We start from the raw sequence: 10596 nt of genomic DNA on the forward strand, positions 1-10596 counted from the left end.
ACATAGGCATTATGCTAACTGCTGGTTCCTAGCCAGGCCTTCTTGACTGGCCCTCTTTCCTCTCCCCAGCTGCTGGCAGGGCCAGGATGTGAGAGGTGAAGACTAGGACCAGGGAGAGGACTCACCCCTCCTCCTCTCCGGGTGTGGCAGAGCCTGGGCAGTTGCTCCTCCTCCGCCCACTCTCCCCCTTCTCCCTCCACCAGTCGACCTGTTTCCCTGCAAAGTGGAGTTCAGGCTTTCCTGTATTCATTCATTTGCTCATTCCATCCAACTCATTTGTCTATGTATTTGTTCATCAAAAAAATGTTGAGTGCTGGGACCAGCAGATGGCGTAATGGCCACGTCGCTAGACTCCCATGTAGTCGACCGCAGTTCGAGTCCTGGCCCCGGTGGCTTAAACTCATGCCGGCCACGTGTGCATGTGTGCCCAAGATCCCGAGAGGAGAATGGAGGAGAAGGGATTGCGGTGTGGCCATCCCCCCTGGGGGTATGATTTCTCACTTTCTGTCTCTCTGTCTCTCTCTGTCTTTCTGGTGAGTGTATGCGCCCTATAGCAAAAACCTCTCCAAAAAAAAGAAGAAAGAAAAAAACTGTTGAGGGCTGGGCCAGCTGTCTGGGCCAGTTGGTGTGTGTGGTGATTAAAGCAGCAGGATCCCGCATGGCCGACTGTGCGGTTTGCGTCCAGACCTGTTGGCCTGAAAAACTTGCCAAAATCCTGAGAGGAGAATAGAAAAAGGGTTACAGCGTGGCCATGCCCCCTGGTGCTTTATCACTTTCTAACTCTCCTGCAAGCACATGCACCCTATAGCAAACTTTAAAAACATAAGTTGAAGACCTGGAATAAGCCTGGACCTGAACTGGGCACCAACAGAGAACAGGGATGGGCCAGCTCCGGCCTTCACGGAGCTCACGCTCCGACGAGATGGGAGACACTCCGGGAACGGTTGGTCTTCGGGAACGTCATGACATATTTTTGGATAGAAAAACATAGAAAAATGTCATCACTTTCCCAGCTGCCTAATAATTAAGTCTTGGTGAAAAATAATGGCATTAATAACAATAATGTCCACTTTGTGGCCTAGTGGACAAGGGAACCAGGTCCCACATAACCAACTGTGCCATTTGATTCTCAGTCCCTGTGGCTTGAGAAACAAACCAGGCACGTACATGCGCCCGAAATCCTGACGGTGGAGAAATGGAGAAGGGATTGCGGCATGACCGTGACTGACTGGGGGCGCTTTCTCCCTCTGTCTGTCTGTCTCTAGCAAGTGCACCTGCCCTCCAGTAATTAAGAAATAATAATAATAGGGCCAGCAGGTGGCAGGGTGATTAAGGCGCTGGACTCCCACATGGCTACATGGCTCAAGTCCCAGACCAAGCAGCTTGCTTTCTCACTTTCCCTTTCTGTCTCTCTGTGGTCAAATTTAAAAAATAATAATAACATGGGGCAGGCAAGTGGCACGGTGGCTGAAGGTGCTGGACTTCCCCATGGCCAAGTGTGGTTTGAGTCCCAGACCTGGAGGTTTGCTTTCTCACTTTCTCTCTCTCTCTCTCTCTTCCCCTCTCTGGTCAAATTAAAATAAATAAATAGGTATCCCTGAATAAAATAATTCCTTAAAAAATAATAATAATCCCCCTGGGGGGTGATTTCTCACTTTCTGTCTTTCTGTCTCTCTCTGTCTGTCTGGCGAGTGCACACGCCCTATAGCAAAAACCTCTTAAAAAATAAAAATAATAATAATAACTAAAATTTTTTTTAAATAATAGGGACCTGGGACTGGAAGGTGGCATGGTGGTTGGCCGTGCTGGACTCCCACATGGCCGACCAAAGTTCAAGTCCCAGACCTGGCAGCTTGCTTTCTCACTTTCTCTCTCTCTCTCTCTCTCTCTCTCTCTCTTTTGTTCTCTCTCTTACCCTGTCCCTCTATGGTCAAATTAAAAATAAATAAAGTTAAATAAAATTATTTTTAAAAAAGAAAGATAGAAATAATCATAGGGACCAGCAGATGGCATAATGGCTATCTAGTTGGACTCCCATGTAGTTGACTGTGGTTTGAGTCCTGGACCCGGCGGTTTCACACTCACGTATGTGTATGTATGCCCAAAATCCTGAGAGGAGACTGGAAAAGAAGGGATTGCAGTGTGGCTATACCCCCTTAGGGGGTAATTTCTCGCTTTCTGTCTCTCTGTCTCTCTCTGTCTTTCTGGCAAGCGCACGCGCCCTATAGCAAAAACCTCTCCCAAAAATAAAAATAATAATAATAACCAGTTCAATCATTACACATTGTATTCGTGTACTGAAAAATCACATTATATTCCCCCAAATGTGTACAAATATATGTTATTAAAAATAGGGTGAGGGACCAGCAAACAGCTTGATGATTATGTTGCCGGACTCCCATATAGTCAACCACAGTTTAAGTCTCTGAGCAGTGGCTTAAAACTCACACTGGCTCATACGGAGGCGTGCCCAAGATCCCAAGAGGAGAATGGAGGAGAAGGGATTGCGGCGTGACCATCCCCCCTGGGGGGTGATTTCTTGCTTTCTGTCTCTATGTCTTTGTCTGTCTGGCGAGTGCACGCGCCCTATAGCGAAAAACCTCTCCAAAAAAAATAATAAAATAAAATAATAATAATAATAATAGACCAGCATTTGGCATAATGGCTATGTCGCTAGACTCCCATGTACTTGACTGTGGTTCGAGTCCCAGACCTGATGGCTTAAACTGATGCTGGCGCGTGTGCATGTGTGCCCAAGATCCCGAGAAGAGAATGGAGGAGAAGGGATCGTGGTGTGACCATCCCCCTGGGGAGTAATTTCTCGCTTTCTGTCTCTCTGTCTCTCTCTGTCTTTCTGGCAAGCGCACGCGCCCTATAGCAAAAACCTCTCCCAAAAATAAAAATAATAATAATAACCAGTTCAATCATTACACATTGTATTCGTGTACTGAAAAATCACATTATATTCCCCCAAATGTGTACAAATATATGTTATTAAAAATAGGGTGAGGGACCAGCAAACAGCTTGATGATTATGTTGCCGGACTCCCATATAGTCAACCACAGTTTAAGTCTCTGAGCAGTGGCTTAAAACTCACACTGGCTCATACGGAGGCGTGCCCAAGATCCCAAGAGGAGAATGGAGGAGAAGGGATTGAAGTGTGACCACTCCTCCTGGGGGATGGACTCAATTCCTAATCCTCCAGCCTCCATTAGTTTTTGCCATAGGGCAGGCACCATTAGGCCTCCCTCCCCGGAGATAATTTTGTGCTTTGTATCTCTCTGTCTCTCCAGAGAGTGTAAGCGCCCTGTAGCGAAAATCTCTTAAAAAAAACAAAATCAGGGCCAGTTGAGCCAGCAGGTGGCATACTGCAATTCAAGTCTCAGACCTGACAGCTTGAAATTCATACCAGGCACATGTGTGTGCGTGCCCCAAATCCCAAGAGGACAATGGAGAAGGGATTGTGGTGTGGCCACCCCTCCTGGGGAAGGATTTCGTGCTTCTGTCTCTCTCTGCCTCTCCAGCAAATGCACACATCCTATAGCAAAAATCTCTCAAAACAAAACCAGGGCCAGGCCAGCAGGTGGCATGGTGTCTCAAGTAGATCCTACATGTCCAAATCCACGGTTTGAGACCCAGACCCAGAGGCTTGGAAATTACGCTGATCCCATGTGCGTGCGTGCCCAAAATCCTGAGAAGAGAATGGAAGAGAAGGGATTGCAGTGTGGCCATGCTCCCTTGAGGGGTGATTTCTCACTTTACCTCTTTCTGTCTCTCTGTCTCTCTCTTCATTGAGTGCACACACCCCATGGCAAAAAAGAAAGAAAGAAAGAAAGAAAAAAAGAAAGAAAGAGAAGGAAAGAAAGAAAGAAAGAAAAGAAGGACCAGCAGTTAGCATAATGGCTATACCGCTGGACTGCCATGTAGTCGACTGTGGTTTGAGTCCTGGACCCGGTGGCTTAAACTCACGCCGGGCGCGTGTGCGTGGGTGCCCAAGATCCCGAGAGGAGAATGGAGGAGAAGGGATTGCGGCGTGACCATCCCCCCGGGGGGTGATTTCTCGCTTTCTGTCTCTCTGTCTCTCTCTGTGTGGCTGGTGAGCGCACGCGCCCTATAGCAAAAACCTCTCCAAAAAGAAAACAAAAGAAAAGAAATAAAAAGGAAAAGAGAAAAGAATCACAACTTGGCTCAGCTGCAGGGGAGCACAGGTAGTGGTGCTGGTTGGGAGGCTAGAAGCCATGTGGGAGGCCCATGTCCCTCTTTCTTTTTCATAAAGTGAAAAAAAAAAAAAAAAAAAAAAATCACATACTGCTTGAGAGCTTATAGAGGTTTTTACTTGACATTTATCTAATCCCAAGAATCTGAGAGGAGGGACCAGCAGTTAGTGTAATGACTATGTCGCTGGACTCCCATGTAGTCGACCACGGTTCAAGTCCTGGACTCGGCGGCTTAAACTCACACTGGGCGCGTGTGCGTGCGTGCCCAAGATCCCGAGAGGAGAATGGAGAAGAAGGGATTGTGTCGTGGCCATCCCCCCTGGGGGGTGATTTCTCGCTTTCTGTCTCTATGTCTCTCTGTCTCTGGTGAGTGCACGTGCCTTATAGCAAAAAGCTCTCCAAATAAAAAAAAAAAAAGAAAGAATCTGAGAGGAAGTAGGTTTATCAGTCCTGCCTTACAGATGAGGAAACACAGCTCAGAGGTATTAAATAACCTGGTAAGTGGAGCCCTGGTTCTTTTTTTTTTTTTTGAGAGGAGACATTCAAGGAATGCTTCCCTGGGAAGAGGTGATGCTGAAACTGAGCCCTGAAGTCTCAGTGACAAATCAGCTGGTAGGAAGAGACTCTCAGGATGGGTCAGAGCGTGTAAGCCCAAGGTCGAGGGCTCTGCACACAGGGCAGGGTGGAGCAACGTCTCTGACCCACTCCCATCCTGTGTGTAAACAACTTCCCAGGCTGCAGGTGACCTGTGAGCAGGAACTGGGTCTCCCTTACCCTGGAAACCCCGTGGGAGAGGTCTGACTCCTGTGGACGGTGACTCAGGATCCCACGTGAGCAGGGGGCAGACTTCACCAGCAGGGCTCTGTCCTTCCCAGCCAGAGCCCCTCCCCTGCTCCTGCCACCCTCCTGGCCTGGCTCAGGGCCGAGCCACAGGTGCACACACTACCGAGCCACCCCTTCCCTGGTCACCCACACCATCAGACTGCCCAGGAGGCCAAGTTCCTCCTTCTGTGGGGACAGAGACTGGGGGTGGGAGAGCCACTCATGAGAGAGGCACAGACATGCCCCAGCCCTGCAGCCTAGCACCTGAGGCAGGGCACTGGCCAGGGGAGCCCGTCCCTGGTGTGTGCTGAGGATGGCAGTGGGGGGTCGCCTCGCCCGACTCATCTGCCCTTGCCCCTGGGGTTCCCAGTCCCGCACTCCCCGCTTGGCTCAGAAGCATTCAGTGGAACATTAGCCTGGGGAAGCAGCTTGGCACTCGGTCTTGGCTAAGATGGAGGTTTTATGGCGTCTTTCCCTCCAAGGTGACGTGTGACACTGCCCTAGAAGGGTCATTTCCCATAGCAACCACGGGAGCCTTCCTGCAGCACTCCGTCCTGGCCGGCTGCCCACGCTGGGGCTGGCAGTCCCTGCCCTCGGGCGTGTTCCGTTTGGTGGCCACAAACCTGCGAGCGTCGAGCGTCGACACTGGCTGAGCACCGCGCGGAGAGATGCGGCCTGGCCAGGGCAGGGCGGGCGGGCGCAAGGGCGTGGGTCGGAGAGCTTTGGGGACAGAGGGCTGGGGCCCCAGAGAGCGGGAAGTGGGCAGCGTGGCCAGATCGGCGGCAGTTCTGTGGGAGATGACCCACTGGCACAACACCGGGAGGATGAGTTCAGAGCCGGTGCGGACGGTCCCAGGAAATGGGGCCAGGACCAGGGCGGAAGCGGGGCAGATGCGGGAGATGCCCAGACTGGGGCGATCAGCTGCGAAGGCTGGACTAGGAGGTGGTCCCGGCAGGGCTTGGGGAACGATCCTGAACAGCGCCACCCAGGGGACAGGCAGGCCACAGAGGAGCGGGCTCCAAGGTCAGAGCTGGAGTGCCGCGGCACGGAGTCCCAGCGAGGGAAGAGAGTCTAGGGCCGAGGGGCACAGAAATGAGAGGGTGTCGGGGCACAGATGGTGCCCCCAGCAGGGCTGGAGACCTGGCTGAGCCCTCAGGGTGTGTGGAGCTCTGCTCACGGCCAGGGGAACTCTAGGGTCTGAGTGGGGCAGGGATGGGCCTGGGCTGAGGAAGGGCGGCCTCGGAGGTCAGCAGGCAGCGAGAGGAAGTGGGGAGAGGAGAGCAGCCATCCGGAGTGGTCACCCCAAAGCCCTGCTGCAGGGCAGGGTCAAGGGCCCAGGGCTATGGTGAGGAGGGCAGAGGGCAGGCCTAGTCTTGCAGGCTTTATTTATCCTGTTCATTTTTAATTTGCTATAGGGGGCTCGCACTTGCTAGAAACAGAGAAAGAGAGGGAAATTGAGAAAGCACCGCTCCACCAGGGGGAATGGCCACGCCACAATCTCTTCTCCTCCATTCTTGTCCTGTCAAGATTCAAGGTACACACACACACACACATGCCCACTGTTTCCCAAGCCACCGAGTCCAGGACTCGAACCGTACAGTCAGTCATGTAGGATCCACTGCCTGAACCACCGTGCCACAGGCTGGTCCAATGAGGGCTTTAGTCAAGCCTGTCTGACAGCCACCACTGGTCCCACTGATAAAGTGACTCTGGTGCCATTTCCCCATGGCCACCGTGTAATTTACTGTCCAAACAAGGACACTTTTGAGAGTCAAAGTGATAATTACTCCAGGAGGACCAAGTAAACAGGCCTGCCCTGGGCACTTGGGGATTTGTGGTCACCCCTCTGGCCCTCTGCTTTAGTCAAGCCTGTCTGACAGCCACCACTGGTCCCACTGATAAAGTGACTCTGGTGCCATTTCCCCATGGCCACCGTGTAATTTACTGTCCAAACAAGGACACTTTTGAGAGTCAAAGTGATAATTACTCCAGGAGGACCAAGTAAACAGGCCTGCCCTGGGCACTTGGGGATTTGTGGTCACCCCTCTGGCCCTCTGCCACACTTTCCCTGGGACCGCCGCCTCCCTAGTCTGGCCTGGGGCACCTGGGTCCTCCTCAGAGCCAGGCCTGGGAAAGGGGTCTCTGCATTCGTGGTCCTTCTCCCCCACCCTCTGCTCTTTGACTGTGACCGACATGAGCTCAGTCCCTCCCTGCAGGGGAGTGACAGCCCTAGATAAATGTAGCCCTCCTTTGACCCGGTGTTCAGGGGTGAGCTGGAGAAACCCCAGGGGCCTCCCAGGCCTGGAAAGATGCAGGAGACCACTTCCCTCTGCGCCGGCCAGTGCTACCCAACTCTTGGCAAGTTCCTGGAGCTCCTGGTCTTCTTTCGCCCACCCGTCACCTTCCTCAGGGGCACCTCCACCTCCCCTGGTTTCTGGCTTTCCTTCAGGCCTCGCCCCCAGCCTTGCCGCCTGCAGCCCCTCTTTTTCCGGCAACAAGCATAGGCCTCGTGAAACCCAGGCCTGAATACAACACTCCGTCTACTTTAAAGAAGACAAAACAAACAAAAAGAATAAAAACAAACAAGACCCTCCAGTGGAAGGAACACCACATGAAAAAACAAAAACATCACTGCAGAGCTCAAATTTTCCCCTGCAAGAGAACGTCCAACACTTCCTCTAAGGCTGACCCCGAAGTCGTTTTCAGCCTCTTCCCTCGCACCCTGAATCTGCTTGCCAAGCTCTGCTCGAACCTCACTCCTCGCTGGAATGCTCTTCCTTCACCATGTAGGCTTCTGCTACTTCTGTAAGCCCCCCCCCTCGCCCCCAGCTGCCCAGCTTGGCCCCCGTCCGCTGAGCACCTCTAGTTATCATCCCAGACCAGAGGAGGGCGTTCGGAGTGTGCCTCCCACAGCTGGTGGTCCAAGGCCCTGCGGCATGGTGCAGACACAGTAATGGCAGTTGAACTGGCTGGTCCACTAACTCCTGCTTCTGCAGAAGGACACCTGGAGGGGCGGGCAGGATGGTTTCTGAGGTCCCTGCTAACTCTGAGAGTCCTCGATGCTGTGGCCCAAGGTGGGACACCCACCCATCACCTTACTCCCCTCCCAACTAAAAAAAGAAAGAAGTAGCAACTAAAAGAAGAAAGAAATAGCAACAAAAGTGCTTCATTCAGGACCAGCAGTTAGCGTAATAACTATGTCACTGGACTCTCATGGAGTCGACTGCAGTTCGAGTCTCGGACCCGGCGGCTTAAACTCATGCTGGGCACATGTGTGTGCGTGCCATAAATAAATAAAAATAACTTGCCCGCCTGCTGGCCTAAAAAAACCAGTTCTCAAAGTATGTCCCAGGAATTCCTAGGAGTCCCCTTTTCATAGGGTCAGGGCATGGAGCTAAGGAGGCTGGGTCCTTAAGTCTTGGCTGACTTTGTGGTTCAGGTCCCAGACTTGACAGTTTGAATGTTTGGTTTTAAGTTTTCAGAGGGCAGATGTGCTCACCAGAGAGAGAGAAAGAGATGAAGAGGGAGAAAGCAGTCCCCAAATGGGGTGTGATCATGCTACAGTCCTTTCTCCACGTCTGCATCCTGTCAGGATTTGGGACATGCTAGGACATGTGCCTGATGTGTTTTTCCAGCTGCTGGGCCTGGACTTGAGCCTCAACCTACCATAAGGGATGCAGCTTCCCTTAACTACTAGAATACAGAACCAACCCTGTTTTTTTTTTTTTTTTAATTAAAATTATTTTATTTGACCAGAAAGGAACAAAGTGAGAGAAAGGAAAGTGAGAAAGCAAGCCACCAGGTCCGGGACTCAAACCATGGTCAGCCACGTGGGAGTCCAGCACCCTTAACCACCATGCCACTGCTGGCCCCAGTCCTGTTTTGTTTTTTTTTTTTAAGATTTTAGGACTTGTGCTCTCTGTGGACAGAACTCCCTTGTCCTCTATTCACCACTCAGCCTTTGGGACACACATGCACTTGGCATGATTTTCAAGCTGCCAGGTCTGGGGCCCAAAACCTGATTGGCCATGTGGGGGTTCAGTGCCTTAACCACCAATCAATCACCTGCTGGTTCCCCCTGTTTGTTTGTTTTTAGAGAGATTTTTGCTATAGGGCATGTGGAGGGACAGAGACAGAGAGGGAGAAATCATCCCCCGGGGGGATGGCCACGCCACAGCCCCTTCTCCTCCATTCTCCTCTTGGGACTTTGGGCACGCACGCGCACATGCCCAGTGTGAGTTTTAAGCCCCCAGGTCCAGGACTCAAACCATGGATGACTAAGTGGGAATCCAGTGGTGTAACCATTATGCCAAATGCTGCTTCTGCTCTTGCTTATTTATTTATTTTTTAAAAATATGGAACACTTCACAGATTTGCATGTCATCCTTGCACAGGGGCCACGCTAATCTTCTCTGTATCATTCCAAGTTTAGTATATGTGCTGCCTAAGTGAGCACCCCATTTGTTTTTTGTTTTGTTTTGTTCGTTTGTTTGTTTGTTTGTTTTGAGAGGTTTTTGCTATAGGGAGTGTGCGCTCGCTGAAAAGGCACAGAGAGAGACAGACAAAAAGTGAGAAATCACCCCCCGGGGGGATGGCCACGCCACAATCCCTTCTCCTCCATTCTCCTCTCGGGATCTTGGGCACGCACGCACACCTGGAATGAGTTTAAGTCACCAGGTCCATGCAGTCAACCACATGGGAGTCCAGCGACATAGCCATTACGCCAACTGCTGGTCCCTACACCAACTGCTGGTTCCCCCATTTGTCTTTCCTACCTCAGCCCCCCTAGGTAGCTAGAATTACAGACACGTGGCACCACACCCAGCCTGTAGGTTGGCCTGGGTATCAAACCCTGCATCCCATGATCCAAGCATACAGAGAGCCGTGTCTTAGCAATGCGTGGCTGGACCTAACTTGTTCCAGCTTCTCAATTTCAATCCCTAATGCGATAAATGGCATTGCTATGTCCCATGTAAACGAAACTTTTGGAGTCCTCAATCACTTTCCATTTGTAAAGGGTCCTGAGAGGAGTCAGCAGGTGGTACGGAGGTTAGTTCAGCTTTATCCCATATGGCCAATTCTGTACTTCAAGTCCTGGACCCGGCAGCTTGAAAAGCACTCTGGGCATATGTAAGTGCCCAAAATCTCAAGAAGTAAATAGAGAAGGAATTGCAGCATGGCCATCCTCCTGGTGGGTGACGACTCATTTTCTCTCTCTCTGACTCCAGCACACATGCCCTGCAGGAAAAAGGAAATTTTTAAAATAATTTTTTAAAAGACTCCTGAGAGGGGCCAGCAGTTAGCGTAATGGCTATGTCGCTGGACTCCCATGTAGTCAACCGCGGTTTGCGTCCCAGACCCGGCTGCTTAAACTCACGCTGGGCACGTGTGTGTGCGTGCCCAAGATCCCAAGAGGAGAATGGAGGAGAAGGGATTGTGGCGTGGCCATCCCCCCTGGGGGGTGATTTCTCGCTTTCTGTCTCTCTGTCTCTCTCTGTCTTTCTGGTGAGCGCACGCGCCCTATAGCAAAAACCTCTAAAAGAAAAAAAAAAAAAA

General features: G+C 51.4%; 1 non-coding gene across 1 annotated transcript; it reads right to left on the reverse strand.

The window, feature by feature from the left end:
* Positions 1–9389: 9389 nt before the first annotated feature.
* Positions 9390–9496, reverse strand: LOC114009707 (U6 spliceosomal RNA). The gene has a single exon (XR_003551092.1). It is a non-coding gene; the product is annotated as a U6 spliceosomal RNA (small nuclear RNA).
* Between the last annotated feature and the right edge of the window lie 1100 nt (positions 9497–10596).

The sequence above is a fragment of the Tupaia chinensis genome, unplaced genomic scaffold (genome assembly GCF_000334495.1).
Source record: "Tupaia chinensis unplaced genomic scaffold, TupChi_1.0 Scaffold000605_1, whole genome shotgun sequence".
Lineage (NCBI taxonomy): Eukaryota > Metazoa > Chordata > Mammalia > Scandentia > Tupaiidae > Tupaia > Tupaia belangeri.